This window comes from Acinonyx jubatus, chromosome B4 (assembly GCF_027475565.1).
Source record: "Acinonyx jubatus isolate Ajub_Pintada_27869175 chromosome B4, VMU_Ajub_asm_v1.0, whole genome shotgun sequence".
Taxonomy (NCBI): domain Eukaryota; kingdom Metazoa; phylum Chordata; class Mammalia; order Carnivora; family Felidae; genus Acinonyx; species Acinonyx jubatus.
This window is the reverse complement of record NC_069387.1, coordinates 76,615,879-76,638,853: the sequence shown is the minus strand read 5'-3', so window position 1 is coordinate 76,638,853 and position 22,975 is coordinate 76,615,879. Positions and strand designations below refer to the sequence as shown.

General features: G+C 42.8%; 1 protein-coding gene across 5 annotated transcripts in view; it reads right to left on the bottom strand.

Moving 5' to 3' along the window:
* The window catches only part of SCN8A (sodium voltage-gated channel alpha subunit 8), a 175,590-nt gene that overhangs the window by 95,482 nt on the left and 57,133 nt on the right, over positions 1-22,975 (bottom strand). The gene's annotated exons all lie outside the window — the stretch shown is intronic.

The following is a 22,975-nucleotide window of genomic DNA, read 5'->3' as shown; positions in this document are numbered from 1 at the left end:
TTAGCAGTTTCATACATTTCTGTAAACTTCTTTCCTTCTTTCAGAAATAAGCCATTTGAACTGTACCGGGGCCGTTATCTCGGCCAGCTCTGGACAAGGTGCTGAAGTTCATTAATATAGGATTTATTTACTCCACGAATGTTTCCTAAGTCCCTACTACATTCCAGGCAACGATCTAGGGGCTTGGGAAACAGCAGGGAACAAGGCTACCATGGTGTGGGGAGCTTATATTCCAATGGGGAAGACAGACTACAAATAAACACAATGAACAAGTAAATTATATACAAGTGCAAGTGCTATGGAAGAAGGAGGAAGATGAAGAACGGGGAGTGCTGGGGTCAGGGGACGAGGGAACACAGAGGTGACAGTTTGAAAGGGCATGGTCAGGGTACGCCTACTGAGAAAAAAGATGTAAGCAAAGACTTGAAGTTAAGTGAGAAGAGTTCTTCATTCCATCAATATATACCTACCAAGTCTGCTCTATCTGCCTTTTTTATTTTTATTTTTTAACGTTTATTCATTTTTTGGGAGACAGAGACAGCATGAGCAGGGGAGGGGCAGAGAGAAGGGGAGACACAGAATCTGAAACAGGCTCCAGGCTCTGAGCTGTCAGCACAGAGCCCGACGCGGGGCTCGGACTCACGAACTGTGAGATTACCACTTGGGCCAAAGTAGGACGTTAACTGACTGAGCCACCCGGGTGCCCCAATTCCATCTGCCTTTGAAGAGCCTCTATTATCACCCTTATCAAATTCATTCAACCATATTTTCCACCACGAATCTTCCTGTCTGGCCAAATGAGTACACGTTACAATAACTCGAAATGTTGGCCTCTGCTCACGTTGCTTGTCCGACCCAGAATGCTTTTCTAGTCTCACGAATTCAATTCAATCAAAATACTTTTGAGCATCTATTTTGTGTGAAACTGTATAAAGTTGTACTTTTAGAGAAGACATACATGTGAGCTAGTAATTATGATGCAGGGTAAACACAAAGTTCAATAACAAAAATACATGTAATGTATGAGAGGCAGCAGGAGGGAGAGTTTTCTCTCCCTTCGGGTAGGGAATGAAAGGGACGAGAGTGAGCTGGAGGGTGGTCACAAAGGAAGGTAACTAGTATTTGGAAAGTTCTTTTTTTTTTTTTTTCAACGTTTATTTATTTTTGGGACAGAGAGAGACAGAGCATTAATGGGGGAGGGGCAGAGAGAGAGGGAGACACAGAATCGGAAACAGGCTCCAGGCTCTGAGCCATCAGCCCAGAGCCCAACGCGGGGCTCGAACTCACGGACCGCGAGATCGTGACCTGGCTGAAGTCGGACGCTTAACCGACTGCGCCACCCAGTCGCCCCCCCCCCTTTTTTTTTTTAAGTTCATTTACTTAATTTGAGACAGAGAGTGCAAGCGGGGGAGGGGCAGAGAAAAAGGGAGAGGGAGAATCCCAAGCAGGCTCCATGCTCAGCACTGAGCCCGATGTGGGGCTCAATCTCTGGAACTGGAATGACCTGAGCTGACAGCAAGAGTCAGATGCTTAACTGACTGAGCCACCCAGGAGCTCCTGGAAGGGGTTTTAAAGGATAACAGGGGAAGGGCTGGCAGATAAAGGGCGAAAGGTTGGCAGGGAAAGGGAACAGCATAGTATGTATGGAGGCATAGTAGCACACAACCGCGGGCTGTTTTGGGGGGACTGACAAGTAATTCGGGGTTGCAGGAGGATAAACAGAGAAGGGGTGCAGCAGATTGTGAAGCTGGAGGTTCAGGGGCCCCACCAGACTGAGTTTCTAAGGAGACAAGGCCGGGGGCAAGTACACAGCACCAACACCTTACTAGCAGATGAAAGGGCAGATGGTCAAATGTTGGCCATGTTAAGTAGGCTTTTTAAAAAACGTAGAGCAGTCCATGCTTGTAATTACATACAAGGCACAAGACTTAAGTTCTATCTCATTACCCAAAGATAAGCTTTGCTGCTTATATATCTTTTTTTGTATGTCTTTTCAGAACTTTTCTGTGTAAATACAAGCACACAGATACAGCCTTAAAAAGACTCTCTCTCTCTTGGATGGGATTGTACTATAAATACTCTTCTGCACCTTGCATTAAAAAAATGATCCCCCACAAAGAAAAGCCCAGGACCAGATGGCTTCACTGATGAATTCCACCAAATGTTTAAAGAATTAATACCAATCCTTCGCAAACTCTTCCAAAAAAACAGAAGATGACACACTTCCCAACTCATTCTGTAAGGCCAGTATTGCCTTGATACAAAATTAGACAAAGATACCATAAGAAAAAAAAAATAAAACTAAAGACTAATATCCCTTGTGAATATAGATACAAAAGCCTCAACAAAATACCAGCAAACTGAATCCTGCCGCATATAAACAGGATTACAGGGGGTGCCTGGATGGCTCAGTCGGTTCAGTATCTGACTCAGTCTCAGCTCAGGTCATGATCTCATGGTTTGTGAGACTGAGCCCTGTGTCGGACTCTGAGCTGACAGTGCAGAGCCTGCTTGGGATTCTCTCACTGCCCCTCCCTGACTTGTGCTCATACATTCTCTCTCAAAATAAATAAATAAACATTAAAAAAAGTATTATACACCATGATCAAGTGGGATTTATCCCAGAAATACAAAGACGGTTTAACGTGTGAAAAATCAATGTAATGCAACACGTTAATAAAATAAAGGACAATAACTGCATGATCATCTCAACAGATGCAGAAAAAGCATTCAACAAAATCCAACACTCTTTCATTTTTTTTAATGTTTACTTTATTTTTGAGAGAGAGAAAGAGAGACAGAGTGCAAGAAGGGGAGGAGCTAAGAGAGAGGGAGACACAGAATCCGAAGCAGGCTCCAGGCTCTGAGCTGTCAGCACAGAGCTTGACGCAGGGCTTGGACCCACGAACCATGAGACCACGACTGGAGTTGAAGTCAGATGTTTAACTGACTGAGTCACCCAGGTGCCCCCCCCCCCAATGCTCTTTCATAATAAAAACACCCAATAAACTAGAAATAGAAGGGAACTTCCTTAACCTGATAAAGAGCATCTATGAAAAAACCACAGCTAACATCACATTTAATGACAAGACTGAAAGCTTCCTCCCAAAGAGCAGGAACAAGACAAGGATGTCCCTCTCACCACTTCTATTCCATATTGTACTGGATGTTCTAGGCAAGGCAAGTAAGCAAGTAAAACAATTTCTATTTTCAGATGAAATGGTCTTGTATACAGTTAACTCTAAGGAATACACAGACACAAAACTAAAAACAAGAACAAAACACAAAACTATTAGAGCTCATAAACAAGTTCAGCACGGATTCAAGATACAAGATAAATACATAAAAGTAAGTTGTATTTCTATACACTAGCAATAGACAATCCAGAAATTAAGAAAACAACTCCATTTACAAGAGCATCCAAAAGAACAAAATACCTAGGAATACGTTTAATAAAAGAAGTATAAGATTTGTACACTGAAAACTACAAAACATCATTCAAAGAAATTTTTTAAAAAGACCCAAACCAGTGGAAAGACACCTTGTGTTCAGGGATTAGAAGACATAATGTTGTTAAGATGGCAATCCTCCCCAAACTAATCTACAAATTCAATGCAACGCCAATCAAAATTTCAACTGGTTTTTTTTTGGGCAGAAATTAACAAGTTGAAAATTCATATTCAATTCATATAGAAATGCAAGGGAACCAAAATAGCCAAAACAATTTCGAAAAATAAGAACAAAGTTGAGGACTCACACTTCCCTGTTACAAAGCTCACTACAAAGCTATAGTAATCAAGACCGTGGTACTAGCAGGGTACCTGGGTGGCTCAGTCAGTTAAGCGTCTGACTTTGACTCAGGTCATGATCTCACGGTCCGTGAGTTCAAGCCCTGTGTTGAGCTCTGTGCTGACAGCTCAGAGCCTGAAGCTTGCTTCAGAGATTATGTGTCTCTCTCTCACTGTCTCTGCCCCTCCCTGCTTGCATTCTATCTCTCTCTTTCTCTCTCACAAAAATAATAAACATTAAAAAAAAAAAAAAAGACTGTGGTGCTAGCATAAGGATAGACATATCTATCAACAGAACAGAACTGAGAATTCAGAAATGAGCCCATACATCTACGTTAATTGATTTTTTTTAAGGGTGCCGAGGTAATTCAAAGGGAAAGAGTAGCCTTCAATAATTAGCGCTCAGACAATTGGGTAACCACATGCAAAAGAATTGAATCCGGACCTGTACTTCACATCTTATACAAACATTAACTCAAAATGGAATGAAAACCTGAATGTAAGAGCTAAAATGATAAAACTCTTAGAAGAAAACAAAAGTGTAAATCTTCACATCTTTGGATTAGGCAATGGTGTCATATTTGTGACACCTAAGGCACAAGCAACCAAACTGAAAAGAGATAAATTGGACTTCATTAAAATTCAAAATTTTGTGCAAAATGACACTATCAAGAAAGTTAAAAAAAAACCCCACATAATGGGAGAAAATATTTGCAAATTGTGAATCTAATAAGGATCTAGCAGCCAAAATAGAAAAGGACTCTTAGAGCTCAGCAGCAGTAAAAAGACAATCTAGTTTTAAAACAGATTAGAAAAAGCAGACAAATGGCCAATAGGCACACGAGAAGATGTTCAACATCAAAAGTTTTTAAGGAAATGAAAATAAAACCACATGAGACAGCACTTCACACCTACCAGGATGAATATAATGAACAACAACAACAACATGGAAAAGAAAAAGTGCTGGCAAGGATATAGAGAAATTAGAACCCTCACACATTACTGGCGGGACTGTAAAATGGTACAGCCATCTTGGAAAACAGTTTGCCAGTTCTTTAAAAGTTAAACACAAAGTTACCGTAGGACCCAGCAATTCCTCTCCTAGGTGTATGACCAGAAGAACTGGAAACAGGTATTCACACAAAAACTCACACACGAATGTTCATTAATACATTATTCAAAATACTACTAAGCAGAAAGGACCCTGATGTCCATCAATGATGAATGAATAAACAAGATGTGGTCTATCATTATATAATGGGATGTCAGTCAGTCTTTAAAAGGAGTAAGATTCATACACATGTTACAACACAGATAAACCCTGAAGACATCATGCTAAGTGAAATAAGACAGACACAAAAGGACAGATATAGGATATAGGATTCCACTTCTACGAGGAACCTGGAATAGGCAAATTCACAGAGAAAGAAAGTAGAATGGAGTTTACCAGGGGCTGGAGGAGGGGAAATGGAGAGTGACCATTTAATGGATACAAGTTTCTCTCTGGGATGTTGAAAAAGTTCTGGAGATGGATGGTGGTGATGATTGTACAACATGGTGGATATATTTAATATCACTGAACTGGGTACTTAAAAATGGTTAAGGGGTGCCTGGGTGGCTCAATTGGTTAAGCATCTGACTTGTGCTTTCGGCTTAGGTAATAATCTGACTCTTGGTTTCATGAGTTCAAGCCCCGCGTCAGGCTCTGTGTTGGCAGCACGGAGCCTGCTTGGGCTTCTCTCCCATTTCCTCTCTCTCTCTGCCTTTCCCCAACTCGTGCTCTCTCTCTCTCAAAATAAACTTTATTATTACTTTTTTAACGTTTATTTTTGAGAGAGAGACACACACACACACACACACAGAGTGTGAGCGGGGAGAGGCACAGAGAGAGAGACGGAGACACAAAATCTGAAGTGGGCTCCAGGCTTTTAGCTGTCAGCACAGAGCCCGATGTGGGGCTCGAACTCACGAATGGTGAGATCATGACCTGAGCTGAAGTCAGACGCTTAACTAACTGAGCCAGCCAGGTGCCCCAATAAAGAAACTTTAAAAAATTTTAATACAAAATAGTTAAAATGATACATTTTATGTTACATCTATTTTACCACAATAAAAATACATACATTATTACCTGAAGAGTGTCTAGTAAGGTGTTATTGATAAACTTTTAAAAATTAGCTTTATTCCAAGCCAAATAGTAGAATTAAGAATAGTAATAACTAAAAGTGGTTCCTAACCCATTCTGAACTTCAGAGTGATTTGAGGAGCTTTTTGGAAACTAAACACATCTGGACCCAGAAAAAGGGAAAGAAAGAAAGAAATTAAGGATTATACATGCCACAACATGGGTGAACCTTGAAAATCCTGAAAAGAATTCAGACACAAAAGGTCACATATTGTAGGATTCTACTTATATGAAAGGCCCAGTATAGGCAGATCTATGACAAAAAGTTGGTCAGTGGCTGCCTAGGGCTGGATGGAGAGGGGAATGGGGGAGTCACTGCTAATGGATCTCACTGGGGTGACAAGAATGTTCTGGAATTAGATAGTGGTGACAACTGCACGACCCGTGAACAAGAAACCAATGAAAAGCACACTTGAAAATGGCGAACTGTCTAGCTTGTGAATGATATCTCAGTAAAAAACACACCACAGCAACAAAACAAAACAGTGAACCATTTTAAGAAGTGTAAGACATATAAAAAGGTCTAAAGAATGATACCACTAACATCTATCTATGTACCCATCAGGAGCTGAAGAGCTAAGGCCTTACAGATACTGCTCCTTCCGGCACACGCTCCAAATATACCCCCTCTTCCCAGAAAGGAGGTGTGATTTTGAATTTCACCCTGAGGTCCCATTTTTTAATGAAATATCCCCAATGACTCTGACCTCTCCCTTTTCTGAACTTTTTTTTTTAAGAGTATTTATTTTGAGAGAGAGCAAAAGAGCACGCAAGTGGGGGAAGGGCAGAGAGAGGAGGAGAGAAGTCTAAGCAGGCTCTGCACGGTCAGTGTGGAGCCTGATGTGGGGCTCGAACTCATGAACCATGAGATCATGACCTGAGCTAAATTCGAACTGACTTAACTGACTGGGCCGCCTTTTTTTTTTTTTTTTTTTTTTAAACCCTTCTTTCCCGGCGCCTCCCCCCAACAGTTACCCCTGAAACTAGAGGGCAGGAATCAATCTCATACTTCCTCCCACGGTTCCAGGAGAAGGCTCAACCCATGCCACACACTCCCAATAAACAGCTGCTGACAGATTATTATTTTTTAAAAGATCCTTTCCTCTCATCTTCTGTTCTTTCCTTTGGTAATCTGGCAGTCACGTCTTTCTCTCCCAAGTAGAAAAGCAGTGCTGGTATTGAGCCACGTACACTCTGGAAATGCTCAATTCACTATCCCTAGAGACTGCAGTGCGAAATCGTTCTTCCTGTTACTAGAGGGTATTGGCTCCGGCAGGGCATGCTGCAGGGAAGCCGAATCCTAAAAGCAAGAGGGAGCGGTAGACCCAGGGTTAGGCTGAAAACAGGTCAGAGGCCGGGTCTTCCACATTTTGGCTACCCAAAGAAACAAAGACCCCGGGGCCTTTCCCGAAACCCCCTCTCTGAAGTACTTGTAGGCCTCTGTTTCTATAGCAACTCCCTCTATGAAAATGCCAAGCCTTTCAAATAACCTCCCCATTCAACCTCATAATATTCCTGTGAAGTATGGTTGAGGAGGGATTGTTATCCTCTATGCATTTTACAAAAGCTCAGGAGAGGGACACCACCTATTGAAGGTCACGCAGCCCAGAGCAGCATGTTATGCCAAGTTGAGAGCCTCTTTACAGCTTCTACTGTGCCAGATTGAGAGGCAGTTTAGCGGCAATCTGGCAGAGAATGAAACTGGTGTGGGGGATGGATTCTCTGGTGAATGAGAAATGTGAGCCCCTGGGGTACACTACAGAAAAGCCTAAGCAACAATGAAAGAAGTGCTGGCCCATGTCCCAGGATCTCAAAACCACCAGGCCGGGCCTTGACAACATCACCCACCTGCCTTAGAAGAAGACAGGGAAGAGGACTTTTAAAAGTAACGTCCCCTGCACCTTCCGTTCCTCTTATCTTTTAGTTTGATCATGGTGGAAAGACAGGTCTCGAGGTGCCACCGAGGGGACTTCCTATCGCAGAGTCAGCATCTGCGCATTAATAAATCTCTGCTGCCTGATTAATGAACAAATGCTTGTATGTGCGAGGTGAGCGACAAGAAGGAAAGGCAAAAGAAAAGGAAGACAGTAAGACACTGAAACTGTTAGCTTTGGTTGAAGAAAAACCAGGAGGCAGCTAAGATCCTGAATTAGTAAGAGCTGGCGAGGAAAGTAGGGATCTTCAGTGAATTTTAAAACTACAGCTTTATAGGTATATGGGCTTTATTAAGAATGTTTTAAATGTGAAGTAGAAATTTCATAATGAATCGTACTGAACACTGCACACAGAATAAATAGTTTATCAGCACTCCTTTCTAAATATTTCCATCCTAGATCTTCATCAAGTAGAAAAACAAGGTATTTTTTTCTATTCAAAGAGAAACAAACATATAAGCCACACTAAATTTCCTGAAATGAAGAGGAATCCTCCATACTTCAAGTAGCGAGTTGTATTACAATAAAACACACTTTTTGTTAAAATAATTATTTACAGGGGCGCCTGGGTGGCTCAGTCGGTTAAGCGTCCGACCTCAGCTCAGGTCACGATCTCACGGTCCGTGAGTTCGAGCCCCGCGTCGGGCTCTGGGCTGATAGCTCAGAGCCTGGAGCCTGCTTCCGATTCTGTGTCTCCCTCTCTCTCTGCCCCTCCCCCGTTCATGCTCTGTCTCTCTCTGTCTCAAAAAATAAATAAACGTTAAAAAAATTTTTAAAAAATTATTATTTACATATACTTAATTTATATGCAGTTTTTCATAACTGCATATTTAGCATAAAACAAGATGGTGTTTGAACTAACACAAGTTCTCGAAGCTTAGGAATCTCCCTTTTGACGCTGGTCCGTGTGGTGCTTATATGAGAAATATAATAGTATATATCAGGAGTCAGCAAATTTGACTTGTAAAGAGCCACACAGTAAATACCGTAGGCTCTGTGGGCCACACAGTCAACTCAACCCTGTCCCTGTGGTGCAAAAGTAACCTCAGACAATATGTAAACAAGTAAGAGTGGCTGTGTTTCAATAAAACTTTATTTATGGACAAGGAAATTTAAACTTCATGTAATTTTCACACATCACAATATATTGTGACTTTTGACTTTTCCGTAACCATTTACAAATGTACAAACCCTTGTGAACTCACAGGCCACACAACAACAAATGGCAGAGATGACCTGACCCATGGGACATAGGCGATTGATCCCTGTTATACACTAACACCAATTCCAGACCTAGGCCAGACTGGCTGCATAGGAATTATGTGAGTAGCTTTTTAAAAAAATGCAAATTCACAAGTCCCACCCCAGAGGTTCTGATGCAATAAGCTGCAGAGGAATCTGTGCTCACCAGGATTTTGGGAACCACCAGGTCACCTCCCAGGTCCCTAAAACAGTGGGGTTTCAAAACACTTGTCTTAAAACACTTAAGTTCTCCTGCTTCAACTGCTTCTACCTTGCTGTACGGCCTGGACTGCATCTCTCTGGATCCGATTTTCCTTGTCTATAATATGAGAGAGAGGGCTGCCTGATGGGCGTGCCCAGGTCCTTTCCTGCTCTGACATCTGTGACTCTGATTTAGAAAATACGCAGAAGCATCCAAGATTAAGTATAACAAAGCAGCAAACCATACTTTGGAGGAGAAAGCCTATTATTATTTATTCTTTCACATTACATCTTGGTGGAACTCTCCTGAATTGGTTATTTTGCTCCTTCATGGGATACTCTGTCAAGTTCAGGGTCAACAGCATTTGATACTATCTTGAGAACTACACTTATGTGGGCAGGGGGCAGCAGGGAGCAGCCCCACGGCACAGCTGCCCACAGGCCGCATTCCCCTGCCCTATCTGCCAGGCTTTTAGGCCCTCTTCTCAGCAGGACAGAGCATACAAGAGAGAAAATGAAGCGGCCTGACTGGTGATGGGCTAACTAAAACAATATGTATATTTAAAGCATGCCCCATGCGTGGCTAATAAAATCTCAGTAATCATCATTAAACTGCTGATGAGAATCCAGAAAAGGAGATTCGTCCCTTGTTCAAACACTGGATTCTTCAAAGCCCAGGATGAGTGGAAAGGAAAAGCAGGCATTGGATTCTTACAAGAATACTTCTTAAGCAAGAATAACTTGGTGTCCATGCAGTCCAATAATATTTTACCTAATCTGTCTTAAATTAGATCTTTGTGAAGTAAACGAGTTAAAAGGAAAACTGAAATTGAATTGTGGTTTACTGCCCAAGGGGAAATATCAGTTTATAAAAACAGCCACTGAACGCATTTGAACACAAGGCCCATTAAGAGCAGTGGAACAGCTCTTAACGAGTTATGGCATGGAGAATTAATAAATATGTCATTCGGGCATAAAATGAACCTTTTGAAAAGCACAGGCTTTTCATTTCCAATTAGCAACGTGGGGCTTGGAGCGCAGGATGGAGGAGCTTCACCACTGCTAATTCAGGGTAAGATGTATCCTCTTCCGGGTCTACGATAAGGGAAAGGGACACTGTGTAAGACCAGGTACGAGCCCATTCCTACACATGCCACACAAATCCTAGCATACTGCAAATGCAATACAATAAATCTACACAGTTACCAAAGCACTGCAGTGCAGCCAACTTATTAGCATTTCCTCACCCTCACCCCAGGATCAGATTAACTTTTTTAATCACACAAAAAGTATAGATTGAAAGGACATTACAGAGAAGAGTGCTCAACACAGGGTGGACTATATCACAGAACAGAAAGCTTCTTAGAGAGACAGGTTTATTACCCAGCCCCTGGTTTGCTGTGGGACACACGGCTCAGGAGAGTGGCTCTCCACTCAACCAAGTTCTCCCTCTCCTGTGAGGTCATCATCTCAATTAAGGCAAAGGTAACCTGCAGGTACCTGATGACCTTCTGGCTGTAATGAACACTGAGGGGCCCAACAAGAAGGTAGCTGAAAACCAATGTCCTCTGAGTCTATCTAGCTATAGCTGTTACTGACACTGACTTATGACTGTCTCCCAGAGTTTGGGCCATAGATCTTAACTGTTTTGATCTCTGGCACTGCCCAACCCTCTTGTTTTTAGCTGCCTTCTCTAGCCTTCAATTCTTGCCTGCCTAAACCTAACATATATACCTTATTCTCCCAGACCTATGTACCTCTTCTGTACCAGGCAAGTGGCCAGTTTGACTTACAGTAGTTGTTAGCTCTTCCTGCCTAACTCAAACTGTTAATTCCGGTAACTTCTACCAGGGGCAAATCCTCTCTGCCTATTGCTTTCAGAGTGTGCATGCACAGAGTGGTCTTCTATCCAATAATAATACAAATACAGCTGATCTGCAGGGCAGCTACAGCAGTAGTAAGGGCAGGAGTCAGGTATCCGCTGGTCAACGGTGGTTTGGCATTTGACTTCTAGCTATAGAGCCAATATGGCAGGCAACAAGCAAATGTCCTCTCAAAGTTTCCCTGCTTTAATAAAGGAAATTATAATGCTGAATCTAAATAGGTTCTAGGGGCGCCTGGGTGGCTCAGTCGGTTAAGCATCCGACTCTGGCTCAGGTCATGATCTCACAGTTCGTGGGTTCGAGCCCCACGTCGGGCTCTGTGCTGACAGCTTGGAGCCTGGAGCCTGCTTCTGTGTCTCCCTCTCTCTCTGCCCCTCCCCTGCTCGTTTCCTGTTTCTCTCTCTCTCTCTCTCTCTCTCAAAAATAAACAAATAATCTTTAAAAAAATAAAAAAATAAACAGATTCTACTTCAGACCAGGAAGGTGTTCAGAAGTAAATGGCCTGTACTGTCAAAACAACTACCTCATGTTGAAAAGAGTCCAGATGCCTTTCTTTTTTTTTTTTTAATTTTTTTTTTTTAACGTTTATTTATTTTGAGACAGAGAGAGACAGAGCATGAACGGGGGAGGGGCAGAGAGAGAGGGAGGGAGACACAGAACCGGAAGCAGGCTCCAGGCTCTGAGCCATCAGCCCAGAGCCCGACGCGGGGCTCGAACTCACGGAACGTGAGATCGTGACCTGAGCTGAAGTCGGACGCTTAACCGACTAAGCCACCCAGGCGCTCCCAGATGCCTTTCTTAATCCCAATCTGCTTAGTGGGCCCCTCAGGTGAAATCACAACTTTAGTCCCAGTATGCCTCAGGAAAGGCTCCAGCAAAGGCACAGCTGGCCTGAATTTCTTCAGTACCTGTGTCCTGGTACTAAGCCACCTTTAGAAATACTGAACTCAAGCAGGACATGAGACACGGACAAATTCTGATTAGGCTTGTACTTCTGTTTGAACTATGAATATTTAGAGCCCTCATCTTCCAAGTCTCTATTCCACTACCCTGAGGATTGAGCAAGAGAGACCTCTAAATCTCAAATTTATGTTTTTATTGCTTTGGGTCATTGATAACTATACCATGAACTTACCTGAAGAGTAACAGTGAATATGCATTAAGCATTTACTATGTGGCAGGCACCCTACTAAGATGCCTATACAATATCTGTCACCCAGCAATGGGTAGGTACTATTTTACAGATGATGAAATTGAGGTGGAAAGGTCAAGTAACTTTCCCAAGACCGCACAATTATTAAGTGGCAAAACTTAAAATCAAACTGCGGCGATCTGACTCCAGAGTCTCTGATCTTAATTGTCATACCATACGGCAATTTTAAAAAGCTTCAAAAAAATCTAACTCCTCACTTTACAGACAAGAAAGCAAGCAGGGAGAGCTCTGTGCACACTGACATCACAGAGCTGAGGTTTACCAGGTCCCAGGTCTCCCGGCGTCTGGTCCTGAATGCTTTTCACCACCCCAAGTCATCTAGTCCAATCCTTGGGTCAACGAAGGAATCTCTCTTGCTTAATACCTTTAACTCCGGCAAAAAGCAAAGCCCCTGCATGTGCCTCAGAGATCACAGCAGCTGGTTATGGTCTTTCCCCCAAATTAAGCCGGATGAAGGCAATGCTGGTGCCACATCTATCTGTGGCTTTGCTGTTTTCCAGGTGCTTCTGTATACACTTTCTCATTCGGTTTGACCTTGTAACCTCGTGCCCTCCAACCCACACTGGGAGCAGCTGACACCCTTCCTGCCCATATCCTGGTCGCAGGAAGCCATACCTGGCACTACAGCAGTGCTGTGTACCTGCTCCAGCGCTGAGCCAGCATGATGCTGCTCCCCAAGGCCGGGCAGCTCCGAACCTCCTACATGGCCTCTCTTCCTCACTGCCCTTCAAGAGGAGGTGGCCTTTGATCTTCTTCCCCCTTACCCTCTTAGGGAACACAGACTGCAGCTGCTATGGGGTAAAGCAAAATGCATGCTTATTATGTAAAGTGTATTAACCCCTCTAGTCACTGTATTCGTATTCCAGAATATTCTATATTCTCGCTCTCTTCTTTCTTAGAAAGCAGCAGAGAGGTTTTTTATAGAGGCTTTGATACAACAAAGACCTGGATTCAAGACCTAGCTCTGTTGCTTATTAGCTGTCAGGGCCTTTGTCAACTTATTTAGGTTGTTAAGACTCAGGTTTCTCACCGATAAAACAGGGATAATGACCAACACTAGCTACTTTATCAGGTTGTGAGAATGAAATACAGAGTCACAAAAAGTACTTACTACCGTACCCGGCACAGAATAAACACACAATAAACGTGACTATGATGCTGCCACTGCCACTGCCACTGCCACTCCTGCTCCTCTGCTACAAACACAGGCTGGCTGTCAGGAGACTTGAAGGGCATGGGGCGCCTGGGGGGCTCCGTCAGCTAAGCATCTGACTCTTGATTCTGGCTCAGGTCGTGATCTCACAGTTCACAAGTTCGAGCCCCACACTGAGCTCCGCACCGTCAGCGCACAGCCTCCTTGAGATTTTCTCTCTACCTCTCCCTCTGCTCCTTCCCCATGCTAGTGTGTGCACGCACATGCACACGCACGTTCTCTCTCAAGTAAATACATAAACTTTAAAAAAAAGGAGAGGGGTGCCTGGGTGGCTCAGTCGGTTAAGCGTCCAGCCTCAGCTCAGGTCACGATCTCATGCTTCGTGGGTTCGAGCCCCATGCCAGGCTCTGTGCTGTCAGCACAGAGCCTGCTTCGGATTCTGTGTCTCCCTCTCTCTCTACCCTATCCTGCTCCCACTCTGTCTTGCTCTCTCTCGCTCTCTCTCTCAAAAATAAACATTTAAAAAAAAAAAAGGAGAGTCTAAGGACTAACATTCACATTAGTTGCTATTCACACACCTGGCAGAAGCCAGTAGGACAAGGTAGAGCAATTCTCCAGAGTCACTAGGAGACACCTGTATGGTTGCACTGGTTCAAAACAGGCCCCAGAGCTTATGTCAAACCTAGGAACTCTGGAAGGAGGAGAAAATAAAAGCTGCCTAGTATGCACACACTGGGATCCAACTTGCCTTTCCACCTTTGGCTCCTGTCATAGCCAAAGTAGTGCTCTAGTCACAAGTAAACTCACGGTGTGAAACAATTCAGCCTTTCCTATGCCTCTCTGCCTTTTCAGGCACCGGTCTTTATACCCAAACTTACTCTTTCTTCTCTTTTCCAACAGTGGATTTTTTAAAACCATATTTTATGTGGTATACGTTAAGGTCCAGCTTAACTATCACCTCCTCTCTGAAGATGGCCCCATTCCACTGTCTCAAACAGAATTATCCTTCCTTCCTGTGTGTCTCCACTCCGCACCTACTCCTGTTAGAGCAGTTAATGTGGTACTGTCGCTTTTGTTTACACATCTCTGTCTCTCGCTGGACCCTGAGATCCTTAAAGGCAGGGCTATAGCTTCCAACTACCGTTTCTCAGCTCAGCAAGCAGAGTGCAGAATACGATGCCCATCTGGCATAAGGTAGAGAGCTCACATGTGTTTACTGAGCATATGAATGAATCTCTTAGACTTGAGGAAAGGATACCATACTAACTATACAACAAACCTATAACTTTACACAACTTTCTGCTAGGTGCCTAATTGACCTTTTCCACCCTTTAGCTCATCCTCCCGTAAGAATTGTTTTAGTTTGAAAAGTCTTCTCATCTTTTCTATGTCTTTAGATACCATGCTAAAGATATAGCATGAAGTAAACAAATACACTTTAAAAAACGCCCAAAACACCACATACTAGCTTCATATTGTGGCAATGTAAAATGACAGAAAATTATCTCAAAATGATAGTAGAAAACAAAAACTCAGTCTGTAATATACTCCACAGAGACAGCATGGTATGGTAGAAAGACCGTGAATATTAAATCCTACATCCCTGGAACTTAAATCTGGCTCTGCCACACACCAGCTGAGGAAATGTGAACAATTACGATTTCTGAGCCACGATGTTGTCTTACTTACAAAAATATGCAACATTCTACTGACAGCTCCCTAACACTGGTCACCCTTAAGGACTGCAGAAAATTGGGGAATCAATAATGATATCCAGAATTTAGCTGGTGTCATCCACTAAAATAGCAGATGAAAGCAGCGGGTTTAAGGAGAGAAAGGAGTTCAATTTTGAACACACTGAGTTACCTGCAGGAAATCCAGAGAGAGATGCCTGGCAAGGTGTTGAATATTAAGGCGCGTTCTAGGCTGGAAATACAGTTTCAGGAGTACTGAGAGTATAGGTGACATCACCCAGGGAGAGTGTGCCAGGAACATGGGCCAGGTACGGAACCCGGGAGGACACCAACATTTAAGGGAGAGGAGGGGGAAATGGGAGAGAAGGAGTAGTCTGAGATACAAGGAGAATGCAGCCAGGAATGCAGGAAGTAAAGAAAAGAGCTGCAAGAATTGGGGAGCAATCAACAGTATCAAACACAGCACAGAGCTCCGGTGGGATAAGAAGTGAAACAACATCCGATAAATTTGGCAATTTGACATCACAGAGGATCTTATCTTGAGAATGCCAGCGGAGAGGGAGGATGCGGGTGAAGAAGCGGGTGGGAGGTTTGTAGGTGGTGATGCTGAGTAAAGGCTACTCTTTGAAAGTTTCAATGGCAGGAGAAGAGTGGTTAGACTAGCTGGGGATGTGGGGTCAAGTAAGGGCTCATTACAGTGTGAGAGGCTTTGACAGTGTTTAAAGCTGAGGGGAAGGAGCATGTGTGAAAACGGAAAGACTGACAGAACAGTGTCACAGCACAGAACAGTGAGAGGAAAACTGAGAGAGGGAAGTTCTAGAGAAAGTTCTAGAGAAAGTCCCCTGGATGGGGACTGACCCTGAACAGCAGACAGGAGATTTCATCCTCTGAAATTGGAGGAATGTTTTATTTAAACTTGAATCCATAGGCCAAAGTCTGTAGCCCCAACAAAGTCTCTGGAACAGGAGTGCCTCTCCAGAGCTTATATTGAACATTCTACTGCTAGATTCAGAAGTGGCAGAAATTGTCCTATAAGGGGGCAATCCTAATCTTGAATGGTGTCAAACAGGGTTATATGTAACGAACAATATGTAAAGAATTTACAACTCATATGAATTTGGAAGCAATGAGTAAGAGAAGCGTTCCTCTGTATAAGGACTTTACGGGCTTACTCTCTGACGAAGAAAGGATTTAAAATATGGTTAATTATCATCAGAAGATGATCGATATCACCTTGATTTTGAAACATCCTCCAACATTTCAATGGTCATTACTAAATAAGTCATTCGACAGGTCAATTTTTATTAAAACAAAAATGTTTCACACCCTGGAAAAAACTATCAGAGACTAATCCCTCTGATAGTGGAATCAATCAATCACGTGGAATTTTATGACTAAGGTGATTAGCTAATAACACACATTCCAGAATTCAGGTAAAAGGTGTCTTTCTCACTAATGTGGCTACTGGTGCAAGGACTTGAGAAGACCTGAGGCTCTTTTCTGGAGAAAATGCTAGGTTCTATCTGCAGATGGCCCGGTGACTCACACTGATGCTGAAATGTACTGGACCCCTGCCTATGTAAAAATCGAAGACTGGCAAAATGTCTCAACAGAGTGACAATCCTGGCTTTTAAGTAACTCAGAAGATCGGCATTATGGGTCCTTTTAAAGATTATAATTTAGTGCTTGCTAAAGGCCTATTTAAGACACCGAGTATTTAGACAGCATGTAGCCTTTGATTCTTCTGGATTCTCCAAGTTTAGTCTCCATACCAAGTTAGAGCACTACAACCTCTCAAGTACCTGGACCGTATTATCTTTAATGCACTCACCATTATATGTAATGATGAATTTCTTTACCTGTTTATTATCTGTCTCCCCAACAAAAACTAAGTTTCCGGAGTAGCATAAAGAGATCATCTGTTTTGTTCCCAAGGGCATGGAGCAGAGCCTGGGCATATAGAAAACGCTCAATAACAATGTATCAGATTATCAAATGAATGACTGAATGCTAGACTCTTCCTTAGCCCTCCACAGTCAATCACAAAATCCTATCAACTTATCTCTGTAACACCTCTTGACTTCATCCACTCCCTTTACTTTTCACTTCCACCATCACACTTTGGACCCTAACTACCCCACGGCTGGTCTCTGTCCCAGTTCTCTTTCCATCTGGTCCACCGTACATACCACGGCCACATTCACCTCCCCCAAGCACAGCTTCAATCACATCTCCTCAGTCCCCGACACCGTCAGTAGTTCTCCACTATTTGTCAAGTAAAGACCAAAGTTCCTGGTCTCACACTAAGTCCACCATGATTTGGCTCCAGCTCTCCCCTCCCAGCCTCATCTCCCAAGGCTCCTCACTCATTTCCCCACATTCCAGCCCAATCAGACCCCTCAGCTTTCTCCTCCACTGTCCTACACCCTGGTCTCTGAGCCTTTGCTCATATTGTTCTTTCTGCCTACAATGTTTCAGTCTACTCTTCTTTTCTAAACTCCGAAGCCTGATTCAAATACTACAATTACAATGAGGTAAGTAAGGCCCTTTCTGGGCTCCCTTATCAAAAATAGTATATTATACACTACCATGTTATAAGCTGCTTCAGGGTAAAGAGTGGACTTCATGAATCTTTGTTTCCCCAACAGAATCGAACAGACTGCTCCACCCCTGCAATGCCTCCCATATAGGAATGCTCAAGAAGTATTTGTTGAATAAGCGGGTTGTTCTTTTATGAGGCAACCCAAACTAGTATATATTCCAATGTCAGCTTCTCTCATTTCCTTTATAGTCAGTGAATACACGGAGGGTGACACAAGTCACCCAGCCAAGAAAGAAGCAAGAACACTTAGTAAAGGCAGACGTGACAGGACAACTTAGAATATTCAGGAAGTGGCATCCTTTGTATAATACATACTTGATACCAACAAACCAAGAAGAGATTCAAGCACTAGGAGGAGGCTATCAACCCATGACCTTTGATAAAGTTCCTTCCAATTCTAAGTTTCTACAAGAGGAGAGATAAGACTGGTGGCGCTGAACAATAGTCATCCAGCCCTTTGAAAATCTCTAAAATGTCAGGATCTACTTCCTCAGCCCCTAAAGGAAACTAATTCTTTGGGAAAGGAAAAGATGCACTGGTATCAGCCTCTTCTCCCTATAGAGTTCAATTCATTTTGGTAGATGGGAAAATTTTCATTAGAGAAAACATCATAATGTCACCTTTCATGTTCAAAGCACTCAGAAAAGTACATAGTGTTTTCGTAGGCATATTTCCTAAGATTAATTTATTCAACAGATAGGGATTGAGCACTTACGACAGTGCAGGCACTGCTCCAGCCGATGAGCAGACAAGAGGATGAACAACAAACAAATAAACATATGGCTGGTGTTGCTGAGTGCTACAGAGAAAACTGATGCGGGGTAGGAGCAACAGGCTGTTTCATTTTGTAAAGGGTAGTCAAGATCATCACAACAACCTGGCAAAATAGGTGCAATACTATAATCTTAATTTCCAGGATTAGGGAAACTGATTCCCTGAGTGGTTAAGTTACATACATGTTAACCTGGAATTAGACGGGCAGGGGGTCAGAAATAAGATTTCCCAACACTGGGTCTATTGCTAAGGGTTTTTTTAAAAAAATAATAAAATAAATAAACCTTATTTATTTATTGTGGGGGGGGGGGGAGGACAGAGAGCGAGAGCTAGAGAGAATCCCAAATAGGTTCTGTGCTGTTAGTGTGGAGCCTGACACGGGGCTCGAACTCAAGAATGGTGAGATCATGACCTGAGCCGAAATCAAGAGTTGGATGTTTAAAGGACTGAGCCACTCAGGCGCCCCTATTGCTAAAGTTTTAAAGAGGACCTAGAGTTGGGAATGTTCAACTAAATTCCTTCCCCTCTAGAGAATGTTGCTTGGAGAGTGGAAAAGAGCCCCATACATGCACATCATTAACCCATCACCCTGAGAATGGCCTGCCTCCCACTGGTGCATAAGCATTTGCCTCCCTTTGGTCCAGTGAATAAAATAACAGAAACACCATTTTGGTTTTTTTTTAATATTGTTGCAAAATGGTTTTTTTGAGCAAAATAAAGTTTGAAAACATGCAGTTTTTATTTAGAATGGAAAGGTGCATCTAGCCTTATTGTGCAAGAGCAGGCAATGCAACACTTCATTAGCAAAATTTCAAACCACACCTAATGGACGTAAACTCTCCTTTAGCGGCCTGTCTCTGCTCTGCACACCTGTTGAAAAGTGTGTGAAAATAGATTCAGCAAGGATTTTCTGCCAAGAGCACATGGGACTGCGCGCACGCGCGCGCGCGCGCGCGTGTGTGTGTGTGTGTGTGTATGCGCGCACATGTGCATGTGCCTGTGTGTGTGTGGGTAAGGAGAAAATTGTAAACATTGCTGGGAACAGGATGCCCTCCTATATCTAACCTGAATTAAATCTAAAAGCCACTTCTTAGTAAAGGTAGGGCTAAAGATCTTAATGTAGCACAGGAATTCAGAAGGTAGAATCAGTTCTGGTAGAGAGAATCAAGTCAGGCTGTAAGGAAGAAGAGGGCCTTGGACGAATGGGTCGAGGGTCAAAAGTTTCATGAAGTTAAAGGACATTCTGAGAGGAGGGAATGGAGACCACATTCTGAGTCCCACATTCTGAGAGGAGGGAATGGAGACCAGGAGGCAGGGGGCACTAGGGAAACAGAAAGCAGTCTGCTCCAGCTAAAACGTAACAGTGACAGACACATGTGTGAAACACAATGAGAAGGATATAGATATAGGCCTAACTCTTATCTTGTATTTATTATAGGTAAGGAAACTGAAGCCCCAGAGATTTTAAGTGGTTTACCCAAAGGCAAACAAGGGGCAAAGAAAGAACTAAAATGGAAGTTTTTATGTTTCCAGCTAGGTGCTCTTTTCATTGTCCCATTCTGTCATTGGGGACGGGTGGGAGATCTTCTTCCCTTTAAAAGTAAACATATACAGAGAGGTTAAATGAGTTGCCTTTAGATTACATGTCCAGCTGAATAGTGGCAGCAGTGCTGATACTGAGCCCGAGTCTCTGGAACAGCTTGTGGAGGGCCGCTGCACGACTTAGCAACTTCACTGGAGAAGGTAAAATCCTGGAGCTAATACAAAGGCCATCCTTCCCCTCAGAAGCACTGTACCTGTCAGGACCCATCCTGAAAAAGGTTATAAAACCACAGGGACGATCAGGGATGTGGGTGAAAAAGCAGGTTCTTCTTCCTGTCTCTAAATTTGCCTACCTAGCTCCAGAAGGACTCAGCCAATGGAGTGGAGTATTGATGAACAAAACATGAGAAAAGCGGAGAACTCGAAACGTGTTGTAATAAACTGAGAGTTAGGAGGCATGGGTTTTAGTTTTGACTCTACCACCAACACGGGTGCTGGCTTTTGACAAGAACTTTACCCCATTAAATTTATAAGAGGAGGATGATGAACCAGCCTATATCTAAGGCTACAATATTCTAATTTTCTATGATTCTTGGTAGACTCCAATTTGCAGGAAGAGACAGGAAGAGTTGAAGGTACACTGAACTCTGAGAAACAACATGTAATTTAATGCAATAGGAATGAGCCCTATTTAAAGGCACATCAATCCATCCTATAATTTCGATTTTTGTTTACATTTATATTTCTGAACAGAAAAGGACACACAGAGCAATTACCAATTTTAAGAAATGGGAAAAGGAGTAGGAGTCAACTCTGAAGGCCTTTTTCAACTTAATCCATAGACTTTCTTGCTGCCCCACTTAAGATGGTTATTGGAATAGATGTGGCCATTTGAAATTCACTAAGTTACTATTAAGAACTGGAGAGAGGCATCAGGGTGGCTCAGTCGGTTAAGCGTCCGACTCTTGATTTCAGCTCGGGCTCACGTTCATGACGTGGAGCCCCATGTCGGGCTCTGTGCTGGCCGTGGAGCCTGCTTAAGATGCTCTCTCTCCCTCTGCCCCTCCCCTGTTCACTTGTGTGCTTCCCTCTCTCTCTCTCTCTCTCTAAAAAAACAAAACAAAACAAAACAAAAACAACAAAGAAAGACTTCAACAGGCTTAAGAAAATAGAAAGAAAACCAAGAACAAAGACATGTTGGCGAGTTCAAGCTTCTTAGAGTACCTATTTGGTTTTGAATATACATATATAAAGAAACTCGGGAAGATCCTACTAAAACAGTGGTCACCTGTTCAGGGAGACAGAAGTGAGCAGATGAGGGAGAGATGTAAAGGGGAGACTTTTTACCAAATAACTTTAATTGACTTTTTAACCATGTAGGTAAATAACTAATTTTTATTTAAAAATCAAATAAATAAATAAATATAAACATCCCCGAAATTCTATTTTTTGCAAGCAACTGTTGAAAAACAAGAAAGCCAAACAAAGGACACATTAGAACAAAGTCCCAAGAGGCAAAGAAAATGTTGTAACACTGGGAGGTCTGAGGAAACCCAAAGAGAGAATCATCTAGACTGTTTTCAGGGACCAGCTGGGAAAGTCAGTGAAATGCAACATGCACAACACTGTTGAGGGCCTGAAGTAGCTTATGATAGCTCAAACCAGCACCAGCTGGTACAAGAGTGTCTTAAAAAATACGACACACAGGTTTATGTCCCCTTGTCCCTGGAAGAGTGTGAAATCCACAAGGGGGTAAAAATGAGAACTCTACCAATGGGGAAGTAGTTTTCCTTCACCCTCTAAAACAGAGGGAAGGAAATGAGACACCGTGTCAATGAGAGCCATAAAAGTGATTAATTAGGTAGAAAAGGAGACCTATAAGGAAACGGGAAAGAAATCCACTTTTGTCATTTAGCAAAGAAATTGTATTTGGGAAGAATTATTTAAGGCAGCCCATGAAACACAAACATAAGGGAATGTCCTCTTAAAGTCATTTCTACTCTCAGGATTTTTTGATTTGTGGGTTAGTTCCCAGTGTGCTTCCTTGTAGAGGAGACCTTGCTAATTTGGCCTAGTGAAAGGCCTAGTTAAGTAAGAAGTATTAGTAATGCCAGGGAAGACCTGCAAATAAACTTGAGCCAGCACATTATTAATCAACTAAAAAATCCCTCGCGGGGCGCCTGCGTGGCGCAGTCGGTTAAGCGTCCGACTTCAGCTCAGGTCACGATCTCACGGTCCGTGAGTTCGAGCCCCGCATCAGGCTCTGGGCTGATGGCTCAGAGCCTGGAGCCTGTTTCCGATTCTGTGTCTCCCTCTCTCTCTGCCCCTCCCCCATTCATGCTCTGTCTCTCTCTGTCCCAAAAATAAATTAAAAAAAAAAAAAAATCCCTCGCTTTGGGGCGCCTGGCTGGCGCAGTCGGTAGAGCACGCGACTCTTGATCTTGGGGTTGTAAGTTTGAGCCCCTTGTTGGGTATGGAGAATACTTAAAAATAAAATCTTAAACAAAACATCCCTTGCTTATAAGGACAATTAATACTTCCGAAGTGCTACTAATGTTCTTTCTTGTCACAAGTGTTAGTTTGCTTCATAACAATCATTAAGCTATGCATTTATGTTTTATGAACTTTTCTGCATGGCGGTATATTTCACAATAAAAAAAATGATCACCAAAAAAAAAAAAAAAAACAATTAAAGTTATCCTTTCCACAAACTATATACCCTTGTGGTGAGGCCAAAGGCTGAAGTCATCCTGTCTATCATGAA